Genomic DNA, 26511 nt, shown 5'->3' on the forward strand with positions numbered 1-26511 from the left:
CAGCAGCCCAGAGGGGAGGAGCTCACCACTGCACAGCAGCCCAGAGGGGAGGAGCTCACCACTGCACAGCAGCCCAGAGGGGAGGAGCTCACCACTGCACAGCAGCCCAGAGGGGAGGAGCTCACCACTGCACAGCAGCCCAGAGGGGAGGAGCTCACCACTGCACAGCAGCCCAGAGGGGAGGAGCTCACCACTGCACAGCAGCCCAGAGGGGGGGGGGAGCTCGCGGCTGCACAGCAGCCCAGAGGGGGGGAGCTCACCACTGCACAGCAGCCCAGAGGGGAGGAGCTCACCACTGCACAGCAGCCCAGAGGGGAGGAGCTCACCACTGCACAGCAGCCCAGAGGGGAGGAGCTCACCACTGCACAGCAGCCCAGAGGGGAGGAGCTCACCACTGCACAGCAGCCCAGAGGGGAGGAGCTCACCACTGCACAGCAGCCCAGAGGGGAGGAGCTCACCACTGCACAGCAGCCCAGAGGGGAGGAGCTCACCACTGCACAGCAGCCCAGAGGGGAGGAGCTCACCACTGCACAGCAGCCCAGAGGGGAGGAGCTCACCACTGCACAGCAGCCCAGAGGGGAGGAGCTCACCACTGCACAGCAGCCCAGAGGGGAGGAGCTCACCACTGCACAGCAGCCCAGAGGGGAGGAGCTCACCACTGCACAGCAGCCCAGAGGGGAGGAGCTCACCACTGCACAGCAGCCCAGAGGGGAGGAGCTCACCACTGCACAGCAGCCCAGAGAGGAGGAGCTCACCACTGCACAGCAGCCCAGAGGGGAGGAGCTCACCACTGCACAGCAGCCCAGAGGGGAGGAGCTCACCACTGCACAGCAGCCCAGAGGGGAGGAGCTCACCACTGCACAGCAGCCCAGAGGGGAGGAGCTCACCACTGCACAGCAGCCCAGAGGGGAGGAGCTCACCACTGCACAGCAGCTTAGAGAAGAGGAGCTTATCACTGCATTATAGAACAGCCCAGCGTAGGCTATGCAGCCTGCATTATCACAGCACTATAAAAAGTCTCTTAACAGTGCCCCCATATGCCACTTGCACAGGAGCAGAAACCCCTTGGCCCCTTTATTTCTTTTCCTGGCAAATCAGGGAAGGAGTGATTATTCGTTAGCATCCCTAAATGTCATGGTCCAACAAATGCAGCAAGGACATTATAAATATCTGTACTGTGAAATGCTGGGGACATTATACAGCTCAGATACCAGATTACAGAAGAGGTCCAGATCATCTCCTTAGGAAACCGCTAGATCAGGGCATTGCCTGATAATTACTTGCAGTGGCCACCGGGGGGCAGGCTGTACCAGTGTGTACTTGGCTCATCATTGATCTGGTGGAGCAGTTTCCCATTTATCAGACATCAGGATGCAATAAATAATCACATGTACCGCCATTGTCTCCCGTCATCTAAGGGATACCACAATGAGAACTGCAACTAATAAAGCCAAAGAAATCGGAGACATCACTGCCTCCCATAGCAATCCATTGTCCCACATGATGGATGCACCCATTATGGAAACCATGATACAGTGTCAGATCCGACAGCCAGGCACTTATGACACGGTTTGTCAGGTTCACCATGGTGTCCATCATATTGATGGATAAAAATGTTACATACAGTGCAATTGTGATTATAAAAAACAGCCCACATAACACTGCCATATAGTGCCAAGATTTTACTACTGCATACAGGCCACATAATACTGTCTTATAGTCCCATAACCATACTAAATACAGGCCATATAATACTATACTAGATATATTGTAAAGATTATACTACTGTATATATAGTTCATATAATACTGCTCTATAGTGCTGAGATTATACTATACTACAGGCCACATAATACTGCCATAAAGTGTCACAATAATACTACTGTATACAGGTCACATAACACTGCCTTATAGTACTGTATACAGAGCATAAAACTGCCACATGGTTCAAAGATTATACTACTTTATATAGCGCACATAATTCTGCCCTACAGTGTCACGATTATACTATCACATTACATGCAGCCCACATAATACCGCCATATAATGAAAAGATTATACTACTCTGTCCCGCCCAAAGAATACTGCTAATGAATAGGGCTGGCTGCAGTTCCTTGTACATCTGGGTAACAGATATGAGATCCGACCGCCACTGATCATAAAGTGATGGGATATTACGTGTGGCGATGGGAAGAGCCCTCATAATACCGCCATATAGTTCTAACAAAACTATCACAAGTCTAATCCCCACAGTATTCAGGGATGGCTGGTCTTTATAGGTTGCGGTCAGTGAGTCAGGGGTCTCCCTTTGTTCAGCAATGATATATGGTCTGGGCTTAGACCCTCTATTCTCTGCTCGCTCCAGTAAGCCATAATTAAAGCTGTGGGATACTGAGGTGGGAGGGGGCGGTGTAATTACTGCAAGTCCTGAGACCGACCCCCCAATAGTGACCCTGTGTAACACAACCCTCAGTGACATTATCCTGTGTGGCCACCAGAGCAGAACAGCAGGAATAATGCCCAAGTGACTCATCACCCTGAGGGCCCACCGGGTAATTAACCCCCAGGATCTCAGTGAAAGATTAACAGGTGGGAGACACAGGTGGACCTCAGAGAGTACACAGGACTCCTCTACAGAGTGTAGGGAATAGCCATATAACTATCACAATTAAAGGGATTTTATCAGCCTGGGCATGCCATACAATCTGTGGGTACCAAGGGATAGCGCAGGATGAGCTGAGCAGACATATATGGGTTCATGGGAAAAGATTTTATATAACAAGCATTTTATTAATTTAAATAATTCTGTGCCTAGAAGTCCAGTGGGCTGGTAATGGGCGCCAAGCTTCTGTTAGGCCCGCCCACTGGACTCCTATGCACAGACTTATTTCAGTGTATAAGACACGTTATACTGAACCTTTTCCCACAAACCTAAATATTAAGTATTTTCGGCTTCTCCTGCTCTAGAACATGGTGCCGACAAATTGGAGATTTGACATCTTCCCTTTAAACATCCTTCAAACTAGTCACGTGGTCAGCTGTGATGCTCCCCTATAGTGAAGAAACAACCCTGCTGTCATCACTACTCCTCTGGTTTGCCATTATTGATCACTGAGTGAGAAGCTGCCGGACAATCAATATGAAAGAATACAAGGCTGGAAATGTATACTACCACTCCCAGCATGCCCAGCGGTCCACAGGTTGCAGACCAGTGGTCTGTAATAATAGCCCGCCATAAAACCAGTGGTCTGTGTCTCTCCCCCCATGGTGTGTAATATAACGTCTGGGAGCCAACACAATCTGATGCTTTCATCATTTCCCTGAAAGACAGAAAGTCCCATAAATGAGCACTTCCCCTTTAAATGTTAAAGTTTTGCAACTGAATCAGTCTGGAGTCTAATTACTCACAAAGGATTATCTGGCCTGGATACATTGTAACAAACCCTCAGCCGTAAGAACTTCTAGGCCTTGGCAAGCGTATAACATCCGGAAGTTTATGCATGTTTTCATTCACTGGCAGCAAGCAGAGATCTTTAAAAAAAAAATAAAAAAAAATAAATATATATATATATATATATATATTTTGTTAAAAAGTTACAGACACATCTGTAGCAGGACATCACCAGAGGACACCTCGTTTCACCTGGCCCAAATTGGCAAAACAGGAGACCAATGAGGAGCCGAGGTTAAAAAATGAAAGCTACAGACGCCTCTTGCGGCTTTACCTGCCCGGCCGCCGTGCTCTCTGCCGCCAGTAACGAGTGTGACCTGTCCTCATGATGAGAGCTGCCAGAACGTGAGAACAAAACACACTAATCCTCGTCTGTCCCTCCCATGTCTCCTCACTACAGGCGTGCCACCAGTAACGCCACCTCTGCCCGCTCCACACACCGGCCCTGGCCCCAACTACAACACTGGCCCTCCAGGAATCAAATACAAGAATTACACAGGAGCCAACCAAGATGTCACAGTGCCGCACAGTATCCACAGACATAAAGCTGCACTATACACTGGTGCCCACTATCACCAAGCAGGGTTATGGGCACAACAGTGCTACAGTATGATACAGGGCAATAAATTGATGCATCTAGGTTAATAGTTGTGCCCAAGGAGCACTGCGGCTTTAAGTCTCCTCATCTCGGCATGCTTATCATGTCACTCTTCGCAAGAAGAAATGATACTTCTTGGATCACAATACCATGACAAAATAGTACCACCATATATCACCTAAATAATACTACCATACAATGTGAATAGTACAACCATACAGTGCCCAAATAATACCACCCTACAATGTAAATAGTACAACCATACAGTGCCCAAATACCACACTACAATGTAAATAGTACAACCATACGGTGCCCAAATAATACCACACTACAATGTAAATAGTACAACCATACGGTGCCCAAATAATACCACACTACAATGTAAATAGTACAACCAACGGTGCCCAAATGATACCACCCTACAATGTAAATCGTACAACCATACGGTGCCCAAATAATACCACACTACAATGTAAATAGTACAACCATACAGTGCCCAAATAATACCACAATTCTGTGAATAGTACAACCATACGGTGCCCAAGTAATACCGCCATACAATGTAAATAGTACAACTATACAAGGCCTCAAAAAGTCCATTGTAAGATGTATATAGTACCACCATACCACTGTCCAGCCGACAATGTCCAGCTGACAGTTATGAAACAGGACCACCCAACATTGTGATTGTGAACAGTATCACCGCACAATGCCCTAAAGAATAGCGCCTTACAATGACTACACTATACCATGGCCAAATGACGCTGTCATACAGTTAACAAATAATGGCGCTCTGTCCACGGTCTGACACTGCAGCAGGGTCTTTCTGTCCATTCCTGGGGTTGTATCTGGGGTACAGGCTGAGGGGCTCTCAGTCCTCCTATGTTCGGGCCTGGATTGTGCACATATCCTGGCAGGCGCCTGCAGCGGTATACAGCTCCCCCTGCACACTACATTCACACGTAGCGGTTAGCGATTAGCCGATGAATTGCACAAATTGCAGCAGTTTCACAGTTTTTATAAATTTCATCTAAACTTTCCATGAAAACGCAGCGATCAGTGCGCAGGTCTGTCCTCAGAAGAAGTGCGCCAATATACCGCTATCAGCGCCTGCCAGGATAGCGCCACTGTACATGTGACCATGAGGGACCCCGCAGACCAATGTTACACCCCCCAACCTGCAGATAATCACCTGCACTCACTACTGGTACCAGGTATTGCTAGGACCTGTAGTCCCCTGTATTATGTGCCTACCCTATGAGCAGCACCGCCATGCCCGGCTCCATCCCTCCAGCGTCTCCTCATACAGGGCAGGTAGCTGCTACTTCCTGGTCACCTGGGTATTGTTACCTGCAGGCCCCGCCCCCAATAGCAACAAGACACCTGGCTGCACCGAGAGAGCTCCGCCCCCTACAGTTATACATCCTGACACCTGGTGTAATCAGCCCTGCACTGTACCAGATCATTCCCCAACGCCTGCATCTAATCCTGTGTGATACTGGCTGCTGAGCCGTGTATCTAATCCTATCCTGTGTGATACTGTCTGCTGAGCTGTGAATCTAATCCTACCCTGTGTGATACTGACTGCTGAGCTGTGTATCTAATCCTATCCTGTGTGATACTGTCTGCTGAGCCTTGTATCTAATCCCATCCTGTGTGTTACTATCTGTTGAGCTGTGTATCTAATCCTATCCTGTGTGATACTGGCTGCTGAGCCGTGTATCTAATCCTATCCTGTCTGATACTGTCTGCTGAGCCATGTATCTAATCCTATCCTGTGTAATACTGTCTGCTGAGCCGTGTATCTAATCCTCTCCTGTGTGATACTGTCTGCTGAGCCATGTATCTAATCTTATCATATGTGATACTGACTGCTGAGCCATGTATCTAATCCTATCCTGTGTAATACTGTTTGCTGAGCCGTGTATCTAATCCTGTGTGATACTGACTGCTGAGCCTTGTATCTAATCCTCTGCTGTGTGATACTGGCTGCTGAGCTGTGCATCTAATCCTATCCTGTGTGATACTGACTGCTGAGCTGTGTATCTAATCCTATCCTGTGTGATACTGACTGCTGAGCTGTGTATCTAATACTATCCTGTGTGAGGCTGCCGTCACACTAGCAGTATTTGGTCAGTATTTGACATCAGTATTTGTAGCCAAAACCAGGAGTGGGTGATAAATGCAGAAGTGGTGCATAGGTTTCTATTATACTTTTCCTCTATTTGTTCCACTCCTGGTTTTGGCTTACAAATACTGATGTAAAATACTGACCAAATACTGATAGTGTGACAGCAGCCTAATACTGTCTGCTGAGCTGTGTATCTAATCCTGTGTGATACTGACTGCTGAGCTGTGTATCTAATCCTGTGTGATACTCCATAGTGCAGCACTGGACAGACATGGTACCAGACCTCCACCTTTCGGTGTCGCGCCTTTGTCCTGCTCTATATACTTACTGTGGCTTCTCTGTGTAACCAATCAGAAATTAACATGCTACCTACGAAATAAAAAAAAAAGTACGGTATAAAAAAAACAACGTAAAACAAAAATACTAAAGGGAAAGGGTTAAAAATAACGCCCCATGTGTTATGGATTTCCTCCAGGGTAGCCCTTCTGTGAGATCGGCAGATCGACATTACATTTGGCTCTGTGTAATAATTTCTGGCTTTGATATCAGATCGATAATGTTGATAATTTGTAAACTTGCGTTTATAGGAAGAGTCATTAATGTTCAGTTATGAAGTCATTTTCCCCAATGCAGGTCTCTCCCCAAACCATGAGAATGTCGTCAATATACCAACCGTACCTTTCCAGGCTTTTTAGTGGAGTTCTCAAAAATTTCTGCTGCAGCTATGCTGGTCCTTTCTTTCTGATCGCTGTCTAGCCTGACACTATGCACAGAAAGCAGCCAATCTGCAGTGGTGGGCAGGGTGAGCCATAGCTTATGACTCTGGAGGACTACACTTAGAGGAGTTGCAGCAGATAAAGCCAATTCAGCAAACCTACATCAAAAAGGCCAGTAAATTACATATCACTGGAATCAGGGTATCTGCCCCTACATCAGTGCAAAAACTTGCTGATTCCATTTAATAGTCCACTGAAGATTGTAGGCCAGGGGTGGGCAATTAATTTTGCCATGGGGCCGCATGAGAAATTGGGATGGTTTTAGAGGGCCGGACTAATATAATTACCATATTTTTCGGACTATAAGACGCACCGGACCATAAGGCCCCATTTGGGGTGAAAATTGCAGAAAAAAAAGTTTTTTTATAAGACGGGGGTCCGTCTTATTGTCCGAATTGACAGTATCTTACCTGAAGGCAGGCGGTGGCAGAGCAGGGTCACAGGAGGCATGGTGTCGGCAGAGGTGGGGTGATGCGGTGTGGCGTGCACCTGAGCAGGGTCCCTTCCTGCTTAGGTGGGCGACGCCACGGCCTGGTGTCCATGGGGGGGTTGCAGCAGTGGTGTGGCGACGGCAGAGGAGCGGCATGGCATGCGCAGGGTCCCTTCCACCGGTGAGGTGATGCAGCGGCCCGGAATGCAATGTGAGCAGCAGAGCCGGGTTGAATATCGGTGGGGGCGGCCATCTTCCCGAGGCCGCGCGTGCGCAGATGGAGTGCTCTGCTTCACGGGGCTTCAGGAAAATGGCTGCGGAAGGCCGCGCGATCGCGGCGGCGATTTTCCTGAAGCTGAGATCTAAATCTGCAAACTTGGCTTCAGGAAAATGGCCACCGCGATCTCCATCTGCGCACGCGCAGCCTCCCGCGGCCATTTTCCTGAAGCCCCGTGAAGCAGAGCACTCCATCTGCGCATGCACGGCCTCGGGAAGATGGCCGCCACCACCGATAAACCGATGATCAACCCGGCTCTGCTGCTCACATTGCACGTGACGTACAGAGCTCGGAGCCTTCACTCCAGCCGCCAGCGGTCCTCCTCAGAAGCGTCTGGCGGCTGGCCGAGCGGTGCCGGGGGCGGCTGTCAGAAGTGACAGATAGCTGGCGGGTCGTTTTAAATCATCAGGTGGGCCCAGGTCTGTTGTAGGCTGCTGGGTGCAGTGTGGGGATGTTCGGGAAAGTGTGCCACCTTCTGGTGAGGGGAGAATCTGCAGCAGCATTACTTTTTCTCAGCAAACAGGCGCTGTATTGTTACTGGGATACCATGCCCAGTGTGACCGACAATACAAACAGCATAACTAGGGGGGCAGGAGCAGCATACAGCTCAGTGGGCAGTATCACACAGCATAGAATTAGATACACAGCTCAGCAGACAGTATAACACAGCATAGGATTAGATACATAGCTCAGTGGGCAGTATCAAACAGCATAGGATTAGATACACGGCTCAGCAGACAGCATAACTCAGCATAGGATTAGATACACGGCTCAGCAGTCAGGATCACAGGATAGGATTAGATACACAGCTCAGCAGACAGTATCACACAAAGGATTAGATACACAGCTCAGCAGTCAGGATCACACAGGATAGGATTAGATACACAGCTCAGCAGTCAGGATCACACAGGATAGGATTAGATACACAGCTCAGTGGGCAGTATCACACAGGATAGGAATAGATACAAGGCTCAGCAGACAGTATCACACAGGATAGGATTAGATACACGGCTCACCAGACAACATAACACAGCATAGGATTAGATACACAGCTCAGCAGTCAGGATCACAGGATAGGATTAGATACACGGCTCAGCAGTCAGTATCACACAGGATAGGATTAGATACACAGCTCAGTGGGCAGTATCACACAGCATAGGATTAGATACACAGCTCAGCAGACAGTATAACAGCATAGGATTAGATACACGGCTCAGCAGACAGTGTAACACAGCATAGGATTAGATACACAGCTCAGCAGACAGTATTACACAGCATAGGATTAGATACACAGCTCAGTGGGCAGTATAACAGCATAAGATTAGATACACAGCTAATCAGACAGTATAACAGCATAGGATTAGATACACAGCTCAGCGGGCAGTATCACACAGCACAGGATTAGATACACGGCTCAGCAGACAGTATCACACAGGATAGGATTAGATACACATTTCAGCGGGCAGTATCACACAGCATAGGATTAGATACACGGCTCAGCAGACAGTATCACACATGGTAGGATTAGATACACAGCTCAGCAGACAGTATCACACAGGATAGGATTAGATACATGGCTCAGCAGACCGTATCACACAGGATAGGATTAGATACACAGCTCAGCAGACAGTATCACAGGATAGGATTAGATACACAGCTCAGCAGTCAGTAACACAGGATAAGATTAGATACAAGGCTCAGCAGACAGTATCACACAGGATAGGATTAGATACAGGCAGCTCAGCAGACAGTATCACACAGGATAGGATTAGATACACAGCTCAGCAGTCAGTATCACATAGGATAGGATTAGATACAAGGCTCAGCAGACAGTATTACACAGCATAGGATTAGATACAGGCAGCTCAGCAGTACTGTATCACTTACAATAGGATTAGATACACAGCTCAGCAGTCAGTAACCGGATAGGAATAGATACAAGGCTCAGCAGACAGTATTACACAGGATAGGATTAGATACACGGCTCAGCAGACAGTATCACACAGGATACAATTAGATACAGGCAGCTCAGCAGACAGTATCACACAGGATACGATTAGATACAGGCAGCTCAGCAGACAGTATCACATAGGATAGGATTAGATACAAGGCTCAGCAGACAGTATTACACAGGATAGGATTAGATACATGGCTCAGCAGACAGTATCACACAGGATACGATTAGATACAGGCAGCTCAGCAGACAGTATGACACAGGATAGGATTAGATACACAGCTCAGCAGACAGTATCACATAGGATAGGATTAGATACAAGGCTCAGCAGACAGTATTACACAGGATAGGATTAGATACAGGCAGCTCAGCAGTACTGTATCACTTACAATAGGATTAGATACACAGCTCAACAGTCAGTAACAGGATAGGATTAGATACATGGCTCAGCAGACAGTATCACACAGGATAGGATTAGATACAGGCAGCTCAGCAGACAGTATCACACAGGATATGATTAGATACACAGCTCAGCAGTCAGTATCACATAGGATAGGATTAGATACACGGCTCAGCAGACAGTATTACACAGGATAGGATTAGATACAGGCAGCTCAGCAGACAGTATCACACAGGATAAGATTAGATACAGGCAGCTCAGCAGACAGTATGACACAGGATAAGATTAGATACACAGCTCAGCAGACAGTATCACATAGGATAGGATTAGATACAAGGCTCAGCAGACAGTATTACACAGGATAGGATTAGATACAGGCAGCTCAGCAGACAGTATCACACAGGATAAGATTAGATACAGGCAGCTCAGCAGACAGTATGACACAGGATAAGATTAGATACACAGCTCAGCAGACAGTATCACATAGGATAGGATTAGATACAAGGCTCAGCAGACAGTATTACACAGGATAGGATTAGATACAGGCAGCTCAGCAGACAGTATCACACAGGATAAGATTAGATACAGGCAGCTCAGCAGACAGTATGACACAGGATAAGATTAGATACACAGCTCAGCAGACAGTATCACATAGGATAGGATTAGATACAAGGCTCAGCAGACAGTATTACACAGGATAGGATTAGATACAGGCAGCTCAGCAGACAGTATCACACAGGATAAGATTAGATACAGGCAGCTCAGCAGACAGTATGACACAGGATAAGATTAGATACACAGCTCAGCAGACAGTATCACATAGGATAGGATTAGATACAAGGCTCAGCAGACAGTATTACACAGGATAGGATTAGATACAGGCAGCTCAGCAGTACTGTATCACTTACAATAGGATTAGATACACGCTGAGCGGACACATGATACTGCTCTGGTGATAGAATGATACATTGTGGCTGTGACTTCCTTACTCCGCTGCGCCCTCTGCTGTTCATTCTCGTCACCATCGGTATCTCCATCCCCGTGATCAGATGATACGATCCGGCATTAACCCCTACGTCTCCAGGGCAATTACAGATAATCGCTGATATGACGTCTGAGCTATGCGCAGTGTAAACACTTGGGGCTGCGACCTGCAGACGGGAATGTGAAGTGATGGCGCAGCCCCCCACCGCCGGCACGCCGCTTCCAATGCCTGCGGTGTGGATGGCAGGGCTCCTCTCACTCCACTGCCCCTGCATGCAGATACTTCCAGGTATCCAAGCCTAGCATGGGCGATACTAAGCCAATGGCTCTAAACCTAGCAGATGTTACTCAGCCATGCAGTCTGATGACACAGGTCATTATACAAACATCTGGAAAACTTCACAGCACTCAACCCCCAGATACATTAGTCTGATACTACTGTATCTATTTCCGGTCATAAACATTCAGCCCAGCAAAACTGAAGCTGCCAACAATAGTACCCAAGTTATACCAGCTGTACATATATAATTATATACAGGAGATGCCCAGGTTATACCAGCTGTACATATATAATTATATACAGGAGATGCCCAGGTTATACCAGCTGTACATATATAATTATATACAGGAGATGCCCGGGTTATACCAGCTGTACAAATATAATTATATACAGGAGATGCCCGGGTTATCCCAGCTGTACATATATAATAATATACAGGAGATGCTCAGGTTATACCAGCTGTACATATATAATTATATACAGGAGATGCCCAGGTTATACCAGCTGTACATATATAATTATATACAGGAGATGCTCAGGTTATACCAGCTGTACATGTATAATTATATATAGGAGATGCCCAGGTTATACCAGCTGTACATGTATAATTATATACAGGAGATGCCCAGGTTATACCAGCTGTACAGATATAATTATATACAGGAGATGCCCAGGTTATACCAGCTGTACATATATAATTATATACAGGAGATGCCCAGGTTATACCAGCTGTACATATATAATTATATACAGGAGATGCCCAGGTTATACCAGCTGTACATATATAATTATATACAGGAGATGCTCAGGTTATCCCAGCTGTACATATATAATTATATACAGGAGATGCCCAAGTTATCCCAGCTGTACATGTATAATTATATACAGGAGATGCTCAGGTTATACCAGCTGTACATATATAATTATATACAGGAGATGCTCAGGTTATAGCAGCTGTACATATATAATTATATACAGGAGATGCTCAGGTTATACCAGCTGTACATGTATAATTATATACAGGAGATGCCCAGGTTATACCAGCTGTACATATATAATTATATACAGGAGATGCTCAGGTTATACCAGCTGTACATATATAATTATATACAGGAGATGCCCAGGTTATACCAGCTGTACAAATATAATTATATACAGGAGATGCCCGGGTTATCCCAGCTGTACATATATAATTATATACAGGAGATGCTCAGGTTATACCAGCTGTACATGTATAATTATATACAGGAGATGCTCAGGTTATACCAGCTGTACATATATAATTATATACAGGAGATGCCCAGGTTATAGCAGCTGTACATCTATAATTATATACAGGAGATGCTCAGGTTATACCAGCTGTACATATTGTAACAAAACACTCCGGGATCGCCTTTGCTGGGGTCAAAGGTCACGTGGTTTGTGCATTAAACTCTGAGGCGACAGCAGGTTTCCAAGTAGACTGACCTCAGGTCAGGTTTATTAAAGTGAAAGCAAATACAGAAAACAAAACATAAAAATAAATCCTTGCCTGTCCGGCGCTAACTATACAAATACGTTCCTATCTAACAACTGGGGGGCTTCTCCCACCCAGCTAACATTACACAGTGCATGAGCACAGCTCCCACTCACATTTGTCTCACACAGACAGGCATTCTGTGTGCCCCAGGCTGACACCTGAAACCTCCAGCTGGTCAGCCTTTATTCCTGCACTTATTAACCCCTCGGTATCCTGAAGATACTGAGCGGCTTAATTCACATAGGACAAATACCTGGGCGAGATATACAGGTCCTTCTCAAAAAATTAGCATATAGTGTTAAATTTCATTATTTACCATAATGTAATGATTACAATTAAACTTTCATATATTATAGATTCATTATCCACCAACTGAAATTTGTCAGGTCTTTTATTGTTTTAATACTGATGATTTTGGCCTACAACTCCTGATAACCCAAAAAACCTGTCTCAATAAATTAGCATATCAAGAAAAGGTTCTCTAAATGACCTATTACCCTAATCTTCTGAATCAACTAATTAACTCTAAACACATGCAGTGCACCACCAATGAGACGGACACCTTAAGGCCCCGTCTCACTAAGCGATTTACCAACGATCACGACCAGCGATACGACCTGGCCGTGATCGTTGGTAAGTCGCTGTGTGGTCGCTGGGGAGGTGTCACACAGACAGCTCTCTCCAGCGACCAACGATCAGGGGAACGACTTCGGCATCGTTGAAACTGTCTTCAACGATGCCGAAGTCCCCCTGCAGCACCCGGGTAACCAGGGTAAACATCGGGTTACTAAGCGCAGGGCCGCGCTTAGTAACCCGATGTTTACCCTGGTTACCAAAAAAAACAAACACTACATACTCGCCTTTCGGTGTCCAGGTCCCTCGCCGTCTGCTTCCTGCTCTGACTGAGCCGCCGTACAGTGAGAGCAGTGCGCAGCGGTGACGTCACTGCTGTGCTCTCACTTCTCACTGTACGGCCGGGAGTCAGTGAGAGCAGGAAGCAGACGGCGAGGGACCTGGACACCGAAAGGCGAGTATGTAGTGTTTGTTTTTTTTGGTAACCAGGGTAAACATCGGGTTACTAAGCGCGGCCCTGCGCTTAGTAACCCGATGTTTACCCTGGTTACCAGTGAAGACATCGCTGGATCGGTGTCACACACACCGATTCAGCGATGTCAGCGGGGCCTCAACGACCAAAAAAAGGTCCAGGCCATTCCGACACGACCAGCGATCTCGCAGCAGGGGCCTGATCGCTGCTACGTGTCACACATAGCGAGATCGCTATGGAGGTCGCTGTTGCGTCACAAAACTTGTGACTCAGCAGCGATCTCGCTAGCGATCTCGCTATGTGAGACGGGGCCTTTACTCCTGAATTCTACCTTGAGCTGTCCTTGGGGACTCTCTTCCTATTTCCCTTCTTCCTAAACTACACTTCTTACTTAAGTGAGATTTTGAAAAAGACCGTATCAGGTCGAAACGTCACCGTATTGTCCGCAATCACTTGCTTTCTCTGTAAAATTATGTGGTGGTGCCTGTGCACTTGAATTAAAAGAATAAAAACAAAGAAAATTCTTCACATTTGAAATCAAGACTTGAGTGCGGCTACTTTTTGTATATTTGAAGTTGGATGTTTAGCCAGCACCTTCATTGAACTTTACAGTGTGCCCATTATATTCTCTTCTGCATATATAATTATATACAGGAGATGCCCAGGTTATACCAGCTGTACATATATAATTATATACAGGAGATGCTCAGGTTATACCAGCTGTACATATATAATTATATACAGGAGATGCCCAGGTTATACCAGCTGTACATATATAATTATATACAGGAGATGCCCAGGTTATAACAGCTGTACATATATAATTATATACAGGAGATGCCCAGGTTATACCAGCTGTACATATTGTGATGTAGTGACCCCTGTAACAGGTAGGGGGCGCTGCATGGTCTCCCCGGTATGTGCACGGAGTCGTATTGAGGCCGTGAGGATCGACCTGCAGTAATGTCAGGATCACGTGACCAGCCCAGGTGATCCATTACTGTGGGTGTGCTTACGGGTACATAATGTGGCCAGGGTGTGGGTCACATGGTCTTTTGTGTGGTTCCAGTGTTGGGTCTGAATGGTCCAAGTGCAAGGTCCTGGAAGCCTGTGTAGGAAGACCTGGGAGGAGGCTTCCTGGAAAGCACATGGCTTGGACCTGGCGGCCTGTGGTGTTGGACTGAGTCCTGAATAGCACCCAGACAGGCCACATGTCTCTGTGTTGAACGGTCCCAGGTGGGACGGACGTTCTGAAGAACACAGTGTGATCATGGTCCTGGACAGTCTGTGTTAGAAGCTCCTGCGAGTGGAGTCTTCTTGGAGCACCTGAGAGACTGTGGACCTGGATGATCGGCGTTGGGGAAGCTACCGGCCTTCGGTGGCTCTGGACTGACTGATGTGTGCCGGCCAGGCAAGTTGGTGAACCCCGTAAGGCAGTTTCCCCAGGAGAGAGGACTGACAAGGAGTCACCTTATGGGAGCTCCTGCTCCATCTGCTATCATTGACTGATGGTGCTAGTTATGTTCTATGAACTGTGTGGTAACCCACCGCAACTGGTCAGGAGAGGACCAGCATGTTTAGTTGCTACAGACTGAGGATATGAAACTTGGTGTGATGTCCTGGTACAGTGTGTAAATGGACTGTTCGTGAAGTGGTTTATGATACCTTAATAAACCAAATAGACTGTTTTGTTTTAAAAACCCGTGCCCGTGTGCTGAATGTCGCGGCAAAGCGAGTGTCCCCCAATACACTCAGTAGGAATAGTCTTACAATATATAATTACATACAGGAGATCCCTAGGTTATACCAGCTGTACATATATAATTATATACAGGAGATGCCCAGGTTATACCAGCTGTACATATATAATTATATACAGGAGATGCCCGGGTTATACCAGCTGTACATATATAATTATATACAGGAGATGCACAGGTTATACCAGCTGTACATATATAATTATATACAGGAGATGCACAGGTTATACCGGCTGTACATATATAATTATATACAGGAGATGCTCAGGTTATCCCAGCTGTACATATATAATTATATACAGGAGATGCCCGGGTTATACCAGCTGTACATATATAATTATATACAGGAGATGCCCGGGTTATCCCAGCTGTACATATATAATTATATACAGGGGATGCCCGGGTTATACCAGCTGTACATATATAATTATATACAGGAGATGCCCGGGTTATACCAGCTGTACATATATAATTATATACAGGAGATGCCCGGGTTATCCCAGCTGTACATATATAATTATATACAGGAGATGCCCGGGTTATACCAGCTGTACATATATAATTATATACAGGAGATGCACAGGTTATACCAGCTGTACATATATAATTATATACAGGAGATGCTCGGGTTATCCCAGCTGTACATGTATAATTATATACAGGAGATGCCCGGGTTATACCAGCTGTACATATATAATTATATACAGGAGATGCCCGGGTTATCCCAGCTGTACATATATAATTATATACAGGGGATGCCCGGGTTATACCAGCTGTACATATATAATTATATACAGGAGATGCCCGGGTTATACCAGCTGTACATATATAATTATATACAGGAGATGCCCGGGTTATACCAGCTGTACATATATAATTATATACAGGAGATGCACAGGTTATACCAGCTGTACATATATAATTATATACAGGAGATGCTCAGGTTATCCCAGCTGTACATGTATAATTATATACAGGAGATGCCCGGGTTATACCAGCTGTACATATATAATTATATACAGGAGATGCCCGGGTTATCCCAGCTGTACATATATAATTATATACAGGGGATGCCCGGGTTATACCAGCTGTACATATATAATTATATACAGGAGATGCCCGGGTTATACCAGCTGTACATATATAATTATATACAGGAGATGCCCGGGTTATCCCAGCTGTACATATATAATTATATACAGGGGATGCCCGGGTTATACCAGCTGTACATATATAATTATATACAGGAGATGCCCGGGTTATCCCAGCTGTACATATATAATTATATACAGGAGATGCCCGGGTTATCCCAGCTGTACATATATAATTATATACAGGAGATGCCCGGGTTATCCCAGCTGTACATATATAATTATATACAGGGGATGCCCGGGTTATACCAGCTGTACATATATAATTATATACAGGGGATGCCCATGTTATACCAGCTGTACATATATAATTATATACAGGGGATGCCCATGTTATACCAGCTGTACATATATAATTATATACAGGGGATGCCCATGTTATACCAGCACGGTCTGGGTACATGACTGTGTAGCTGGGGTCTCCTTTCTGTGTGGTTGGGTGAGAGTTTCTCGGCAGAGCTGATGAATATAGTCCCAGATCCTCAGTGGGTGTGGGTTCCACGGGTCCCCGGACACAGATGGCGGAGGGTTGTTTCTGGACTTGGTAGCTGAGCGAGCGAACATTAGGTGGGGCCGGAGACAGACGTCATCCTCGCACTGACTGTAATGTAAACACGAGGCTGCAGGCCACAATGGACGGGCAGTGCCAAGTCTCCGTCACAGCCTGTACAGATAAGCCCCCAGCCAACCCGTGTCATCCCCAACAGCTCCTTCCCATAGACCTTATTTCTTTGGTCCCCAGGCCAGGGGACCCCCACTTATCACTGGCAGATTATCCCACCACTAACCTCGGAGGGTATCTGCAGCACAACGCACCCCGGCTACATAAACCACATGAAATGCTGCAGGGTTTTGATGTTTTGCACATTCCTCCACCCTGCATGCTCCAGGCCTGTAGTCAGCAAGATGGCGGCTGTAAATTACCTGTAAATATTCCAAGATTGTCACATCAAAAGCTGCGGTGGCCGCGGGAGCGGAGGATCATTGCAGATAATTGGGCTGGAGTGATATTTTGGGTGGAGGTTCGGCACAGACGTCAGCCTGAGACATTGCTAATTCTTCTCTTTGAAATGTACGACCCGAGGTCGTGACAGGACTTGTCAGAGATGAGCTAGCGGGACGGAGGTGCGGGCACACTCCTCACACTCGCTCTGCTAATTAAACTTTAATTATCCATGATGTAATATGGACGGCGCCTGTGTCACATTACATGCAGATAACAGCTCTACTGACAGCCAGCCTGTATATCACGTGTGAGCAGCATCAGACTGGAGCACCTTGGGCCCACCACAGAAAATCATTCTTGGGGCCCACTATGTAGCTACATAGAAATAAATACAAGACCACCAATTGCGCGGTAAAACGCGCTAATATCAGGGTATACTATAAGGTAATGATATAGCAGGGGTTGGGGTAGCCCCCTCATAGAATACAATGCAGTCCACTCATAGGGTATAATGCAGCCTCCCTCATATAATATAATGCAGCCCCTCATAGAATATAATGTTACCCCCGTCATAGAAGATAATGCAGCGCCCTCATGTATTATAATGTAGCCCACTCATAGGGTATAATGCAGCCCCCCATAGAATACAATGTAGCCCCCTCATAGTATATAAAGTAGCCCCCTCATAGTATATAAAGTAGCCCCCTCATAGGGTATAATGCAGCGCCCTCATATAATATAATGCAGCTCCCTCACAGAATATAATGTAGCCACTTCTCCGGTGGGCTAGTCCGACCCTCCGTGTGAGAGGTGGTCAGCTCTGCATGGCCCCTGATGATGACATCACTGATATGACATGTGATCAGAGCGGAGACCACCCTGCACCTGTGACTGAGCTGTTGCCAGACCCCACAATGTCACATGACCTGACGGTCCATACAGGTCCCTTAGTCTCTACATAGGCTGAACGGTGTAGGAGGGCAATGACGGCTCCATTATTGTGTCCTGAGGACATAACCCGTGACCTCCAGGAACGGTATACTAAATTTTGGGGTATTCAAGTGGTGGGATGGTCTTAGCCATGCCTCCCGTTAAGACATCAGGGACTGTGATGACATCACCAACGTGAACGTAGAGCAACCGAGGAGAGAACATGCACAGCAGACGGTGTCACACATGATAGCATTCGGTACACAGTTCAGCAGTCAGTATCACGCAGGAAAAGATTAAGGGTTTGTGCACACGTCAGGATTTCTTGCAGAAATTTTCCTGACAAAAAACGGACATTTCTGCCAGAAATCCGCATGCGTTTTTTTCACGTTTTTCATGCGTTGTTTTCCAAATGCATAGAATTGCGGGAAAAACGCGGAAAATCCACAAAATTAATGAACATGCTGCTTTTTTTACCGCGGAAAAAAATGCACCATGTGCACAAAACATGCAGAATGCATTCTAAATGATAGGATGCATAATGCATGCGTTTTTATAGCGTTTTTATCGTGAAAAAACCTGAACGTGTGCACATACCCTAAAACACAGCTCAGCAGACTGTATCACACAGGATAGGATTAGATACACGGCTCAGCAGTCAGTATCACACAGGATAGGATTAGATACACGGCTCAGCAGACAGTATCACAAAGGATAGGATTAGATACACATCTCAGCAGACAGTATCACACAGGATAGGATTAGGTACACGGCTCAGCAGACAGTATCACAAAGGATAGGATTGGATACACAGGTCAGCAGTCAGTATCACACAGGATAGGATTAGATACACGGCTCAGCAGATAGTATCACACAGGATAGGATTAGATACACGGCTCAGCAGATAGTATCACACAGGATAGGATTAGATACATAGCTCAGCAGACTATCACACAGGATAGGATTAGATACATAGCTCAGCAGATAGTATCACACAGGATAGGATTAGATACACGGCTCAGCAGATAGTATCACACAGGATAGGATTAGATACACGGCTCAGCAGATAGTATCACACAGGATAGGATTAGATACACAGCTCAGCAGATAGTATCACACAGGATAGGATTAGATACATGGCTCAGCAGACTGTATCACACAGGATAGGATTAGATACATGGCTCAGCAGACAGTATCCTACATCCGACCTGGGTAAAGTCTGGACCGAAACAACTGAAGGGCTGAAACAGTGGGCCACTCCAAGCTCTCGTCCATCAGACTGCGGTGAATACATTAGAGGATAGAACCGCAGATCCCTTCTTCCACCAATCAGCGTGTGAGACAGCTGATGGAGGCTGTGTGGGGGGTATACTGTATACAGGAGGCTATGTGGGGCTAACGCTGAATATATGGAGACTATACACACTGTGTGCAGAATTATTAGGCAAGTTGTATTTTAGAGGATTATTTTTATTATTGATCAACAACTATGTTCTCAATCAACCCAAAAGACTCATGAATATCAAAGCTTAACATTTTTGGAAGTTGGAGTGTTTTTTTTTTTTAGATTTGGCTATCTTAGGAGGATATCTGTTTGTGCAGGTAACTATTACTGTGCAGAATTATTAGGCAACTTAATTAAAACCAAATATATTCCCATCTCACTTGTTTATTTTCACCAGGTAAACCAATATAACTGCACAAAATTTAGAAATAAACATTTGACATGCAAAAACAAACCCCCCCCCAAAGTTAGTGACCAATATAGCCCCCTTTCTTTATGATGACGCTCAGCAGCCTTCCATCCATAGATTCTGTCAGTTGCTTGATCAGTTTACGATGAACATTGCGTGCAGCAGCCACCACAGCCTCCCAGACACTGTTCCGAGAGGTGGACTGTTTTCCCTCCCTGTAGGTCTCACATTTTATGAGGGACCACAGGTTACCTATGGGGTTCAGATCAGGTGAACAAGGGGGCCATGTCATTATTTTTTCTTCTTTGAGACCTTTACTGGCCAGCCACGCTGTGGAGTAGTTGGAGGCATGTGATGGAGCATTGTCCTGCATGAAAATCATGTTTTTCTTGCACGATACCGACTTCTTCCTGTACCACTGCTTGAAGAAGTTGTCTTCCAGAAACTGGCAGTAGGTCTGGGAGTTGAGCTTCACTCCATCCTCAACCCGAAAAGGTCCCACAAGTTCATCTTTGATGATACCAGCCCTTACCGGTGCGGTACCCCACCTCCACCTTGCTGGTGTCTGATTCGGAGTGGAGCTCTCTGCCCTTTACTGATCCAGCCTCTGGCCCATCCATCTGGCCCATCAAGAGTCACTCATTTCATCAGTCCATAAAACCTTTGAAAAGTCAGTCTTAAGATATTTCTTGGCCCAGTCTTGACGTTTTATCTTATGTTTCTTGTTCAAAGGTGGTCGTTTTTCAGCCTTCCTTACCTTGACCAGGTCCCTGAGTACTGCACACCTTGTGCTTTTTGTTACTTCAGTAACGTTGCAGCTCTGAAATTTGGCAAAACTGGTGGCAAATGGCATCTTGGCAGCTTCACGCTTGATTTTCCTCAATTCATGGGCAGTTATTTTGCGCCTTTTTTGCCCAACACGCTTCTTGCGACCCTGTTGGCTATTTGCCATGAAACGCTTGATTGTTCGGTGATCACGCTTCAAAAGTTTGGCAATTTCAAGACTGCTGCATCCCTCTGCAAGACATCTCACAATTTTGGACTTTTCAGAGCCAGTCAAATCTCTCTTCTGACCCATTTTGCCAAAGGAAAGGAAGTTGCCTAATAATCAAGCACACCTTATATAGGGTGTTGATGTCATTAGACAACACCCCTCCTCATTACAGAGATGCACATCACCTGATTTACTTAATTGGTAGTTGGCTCTCAAGCATGAACAACTTGGAGTAGGACAACATGTAGAAAAAGTATCATGTGATCAAAATACAACGTGCCTAATAATTCTGCACACAGTGTATGGAGGCTCATACTGTATACAGCAGCCTATATGGGGCTCATGCTGCATATATGGAGGCTATGTGGGGCTCACGCTGTAAGATTAGATGCATAGTTCAGCAGACAGTATCACACAGGATAGGATTAGATACACGGCTCAGCAGACAGTATCACAAAGGATAGCATTAGATACACAGCTCAGCAGACAGTATCACACAGGATAGGATTAGATACATGGCTCAGCAGACAGTATCACACAGGATAGGATTAGATAGACGGCTCAGCAGACAGTATCACAGAGTTAAGGTACCTTCACATTAAGCGACGCTGCAGCGATATCGACAACGATGCCGATCGCTGCAGCGTCGCTGTTTGATCGCTGGGGAGCTGTCACACAGACAGCTCTCCAGCGACCAACGATGCCGAAGTCCCCGGGTAACCAGGGTAAACATCGGGTTACTAAGCGCAGGGCCGCGCTTAGTAACCCGATGTTTACCCTGGTTACCAGTGGAAATGTAAAAAAACAAACAGTACATACTTACATTCGCGTCCCCCGGCGTCCGCTTCCCTGCACTGTGTGAGCGCCGGCAGCAGAGCGGTGACGTCACTGCTGTGCTCTGCTTTTACTTTACGGCCGGCACTCACAGTCAGTGCGGGAAGCAGACGGCGAGGGACGTGTGACAGACATCAGAGGGTGAGTATGTAGTGTGTTTTTTTTTTAACTTTTACAATGGTAACCAGGGTAAATATCGGGTTACTAAGCGCGGCCCTGCGCTTAGTTAACCCATATTTACCCTGGTTACCACTGTAAAACATCGCTGGCATCGTTGCTTTGGCTGTCAAACACGACGATACATGGCGATCTGACGACCAAATAAAGTTCTGAACTTTCAGCAACGACCAGCGATATCACAGCAGGATCCAGATCGCTGCTGCGTGTCAAACACAACGATATCGCTAGCCAGGACGCTGCAATGTCACGGATCGCTATCGTTATCGCTGCAAAATCATTTAATGTGAAGGTACCTTTAGGATCAGATGCAGCTCAGTATCCCACATTGGACACCGCTGGCTCCAGGTCCTGTGTACATGTTGTGTTCCCATGGTGATTTCCCTCGCTGTTATCAGCTGTGATTTCCTGGAGGCCCCTGGGATTCCTCCACTTCTGCAGATTACACCCATATCCTATCTGCTCCATCTTGCCTCCTCCTTTTAGTTTTACTTTTCATCCATATTCCAAATTATCCTAACGCTTCTGTTTAACGGTTAAGATTCCTAAATCTGGATTTTAAACAAGCTGTCCCCATCCCCTTCTGGTCATCGCCCACTCGCAGTGGATCGCCAGGAGCCACCGTGGAGTGGGTGCGGAGCAGACGACAACATGCAGCCCATCCTTTGTGTGTCCACCGCCCATTCATGTGTTACACCGGTCACCATTTTTATCACGTGTGGCCAGGACAGGGTTAATCATGTTAGACCCTGTATCGGCTGGGTAACACTACCATTTCCTGAGGGGGGCAGAACACCTTGCCGACCTCACGTGAGGTGTCCAGGAAGTGTTATCATGAGCACATTACATGGGGCATCCGGCCCGAAGCAGGGATGAGCTCATGGAGAAGAGTGGGTCAGCGGGAAATATGCCTGGGAATACTGGCCCATCCATGTTCTCAGCCTCCTTCCCAGCTGACCACCATGGCCGCCTTGAGCAGGGCCACCACAGTGCCATACAGGGTCTCTACCAACTTTGCCCTTGTTACAAGCCCCGAGTGTCTTTGATCTCGCCCTACCCAGGGCGGCTAAGGATTTTATGAGAAACGTGAGGAAGTGACAAGATGGATGCCCGTAGATTACGAGACCTCATGTCACACCTCGTAATACCACCGTAGACCCAGTCAAAAACTATTGCAGCACTGAATCAGTTAATACTGTGCATCTGCCTCCCAGAATCCTTAGCTTTGGCTCTGATGATGTCAAGTTTGCGCAAAGTAATAATTAACCGCTGTACTCATTTACTAATTGGTCAATTAGCCGGTGGGTCAGCGGCCAAATCGTCTTAAGGCGACGCTAATCCCAAAATTCTTAAAAATCCGGAAAATTTCACATATCCGTAACAAAATGACTTTTAGTTTCTGATCTTTTCCCATAGAAAGCAATGAGACAGCGCCACCTGGTGGACTAATTATGATGAAAAAGAAAACATGAGGCGATCACTGAAGTCGCGGACTGTGACGGACACAGGAGCAGCAGACTTTATGGCAGCGGCCGCACAAGTCATGAGGGCCCTTAAGTCATTGATGGGACCACTTGTGAGTCAAGGGCCGCACACCCCAAGCGCAAACACTGGAGACCTCTCCACTGGCGCCCGTTGTAGCGCAGGCCCTGTCCCCACCAGGCCTTTCCGCACTTCTGCGTCTACATGCCCAACTTCCCCTCCAATCTCCAGTCCATAGCAACCGGGAGATAGAAGTGATCTTGGATCGCACGCCGGGTGACCTAACCAGGGCGTGTGACTTATGAATCAGCTCCAGTACAGGCCACGTCTCCACACAGCTGGGGGAAGCCAGGGCCTTCATTACAGAGGAGCCCAAAACGCGTCGTTCTGAAGATTCCCACTGTGTAAAGAATGGACAGGAAGTACATACCCGTTGCCCTTAGCAACCAACCACTCTCTTTTAGTAAAGCCCAAAACGCGTGGACATGATCACTCATATCCTTCATAATATTCCCACGCGACTAATGTCAGAGTTGCGGCAGTCTATACTACACTTTTAATAAGAGCAGTTTGCGGCTTACGACCGTGCCATGGTTTAAAGAAAACATGGCTGCTTCCTTCCCGAAACAGAGCCACCACTGTCCACAGGACAGGAATGGTATTACAGCTCCGGCCCAGTCACTTCAGTGTATAAAGCTGCAATACCAGACCCAGGCTGTAGACAGGGGTGGCGCTATTTCCAGCAGAAAACAGCCATCAGTGATATTCAGTACGGGAGAAAGACGTAAAACGCGTCAGTCTGATGCCAATACACCCAATAGAGGCAGAAGGTTTTTAGGAGTTTCTAATATCTGCATATGAGCATGCTGAGATTTGTAGTTCCTCTACGTGGCGCTGCATCATATTTTATCGTGTCGGTTTCGCCCGCCGGTGATCCGGAACGTCCATGGGAACAATAGGAGCAGAGCAAACAGCACAGGAGACGCTTTCTAACAATCCCCTGATCACCAGGGTGCCGACATTTAAAGAGCCGGCTCATATTACTGGGACACCTGTGACTAGGCAAACTGAGGCCTCGGCCCAACCTGTCGCCCTCCTAAGTGAACTGCGGAGAGCAAAGTGCCCCCACATGAGTGTAGTCCCCCTTTAAGAAAAGTCTATGGGGCATTGCCCCCAATGATTTAGAGTGCCCATACTTGGTGCCCGGAATGTCTCCATAATTTCCAGATCAAACCTTATAACCTGTGTGCCAGGGGCACAAACATGGCAATCTAGGACTACAAGTCCCAGCATTGCCTTCCAGTTCTGACAATGCTGATATAATCCCACTGTGTCATTCTGGAGTCTTGGAAAGCTGGGTGACCCCTGCGCCAATCACTGAGGGGTTAGAGGGTGCATCCCTGACCCCGAGAGCTTAAGATTGGCGGCAGCGCAGGATTTGGCAGAAGAGCTTGCACTCTTACCTCTTCATAGCCCCAAGAAATGATCGGACTCCTCCAATTGTATCCCAGATCCTGTGAGATCCCCTGGATCCAGTAGATCCTGCCCAGTCCCAGTGTGTATCCCCAGCTGCGGCTCCGGACTCTCCCAGTACAGTGTTTGCTGGATGGGACCTGACTCCAGTTCCCGGGTTGTCCTCCTCCCTCTTCCCCTCCCTGCAGCCTCATCTCCTCCTCCTCAGGTTGGAGTCAGCGCTGCCTTTGATTCTCAGGGGCCGCAGAGCTGACAGTCCAGACCTGTCAATCATCATGCACAGCCTACGCGGACAATCGCTTACAGAGCAATTCCTGAAAATAGAACATGTGCAAAAGGGAAAAAATGGATGTCCGCATGTTGGCTCCAGCTGCGCAGAACGTCTATTATTTTCCCTTTTCCACATTTCTCTTCAGTGCGGCAGCCGCACTCTATGTGGTGTGAACACAGCCTTATCAGGCTACCATAAGCTTTACTATGTGTAACCGGATAAGACCCTATTTCTCTTCTCTGCCCCCAGAACATGTCAGATAATGCCCATCAGTCACCGCCTGCAGCGCTGTCCATCCAGTGGTCCTCTCCTGGAGCGCCTTCATGCTGTACATGCAGCCATCACCACCAAGGCCAGTGATTAGCTGCAGCGGTCATGTGGATATATCCGATGTCATCACTGCAGGGAAGTAACTAATGACTCCTCAAGATGAACGTGCCCTTATTGGAGGCGGTCATCCAGCTTTCCGCAGATGATGAAAGGATGTAAAGTGTCGTTACACACCGCTACGCCCTGCATGTTCTGTCAGTTCTCACTGGAATACTAGAATTCTAGTCATGAACCAGGAGGGACAGGATGAACAGAATTGTGTGAGAGAAAGTACAAGACAAGCATATCAGCGGAGCCGATCAGCATTCCCTTGTACTGAGCTTTGCTGCCACCTGGTGGTGATATGCTGTATGTGCGCAATCTGTCAGGATTTTATGGAGACAGTCAGCATGACAGTCTGAAGGGTTATGCGCAAAAATCAAATTACTCAGTAATCCTATAGAATATAAAAGGAGCGCAGTCTGAGTATGTTCACCTTCACTACATTCACTCCATTCACAGCACCGTTCTCAGGGTCCCAGAGTCCAGACCTCAGGATCACTGGGGGTCGCACTCGTTGGTGGGGTCAACAAATTATTTTTTATTAGTGGCCTTTTGGAGTACATATAAATTAATAATTACCTTTTAT

General features: G+C 46.8%; 1 protein-coding gene across 2 annotated transcripts in view; it reads right to left on the minus strand.

Annotated features, from left to right (window-relative positions):
- Positions 1 to 25430, minus strand: part of ARHGEF2 (Rho/Rac guanine nucleotide exchange factor 2) — a 98037-nt gene extending 72607 nt beyond the window's left edge. Inside the window, exon 1 of one of the 2 annotated variants that reach the window (XM_077260218.1) lies at positions 25273 to 25430. The gene's annotated coding sequence lies outside the window, so the exon portion shown is untranslated. Of the gene's footprint in view, positions 1 to 5302; positions 5406 to 25272 lie in introns of those variants that run through there. The other variant, XM_077260228.1, reaches the window with a different exon arrangement.
- Between the last annotated feature and the right edge of the window lie 1081 nt (positions 25431 to 26511).

The sequence above is a fragment of the Ranitomeya variabilis genome, chromosome 1 (assembly GCF_051348905.1).
Source record: "Ranitomeya variabilis isolate aRanVar5 chromosome 1, aRanVar5.hap1, whole genome shotgun sequence".
In the NCBI taxonomy this organism is placed as follows: Eukaryota; Metazoa; Chordata; class Amphibia; order Anura; family Dendrobatidae; genus Ranitomeya; species Ranitomeya variabilis.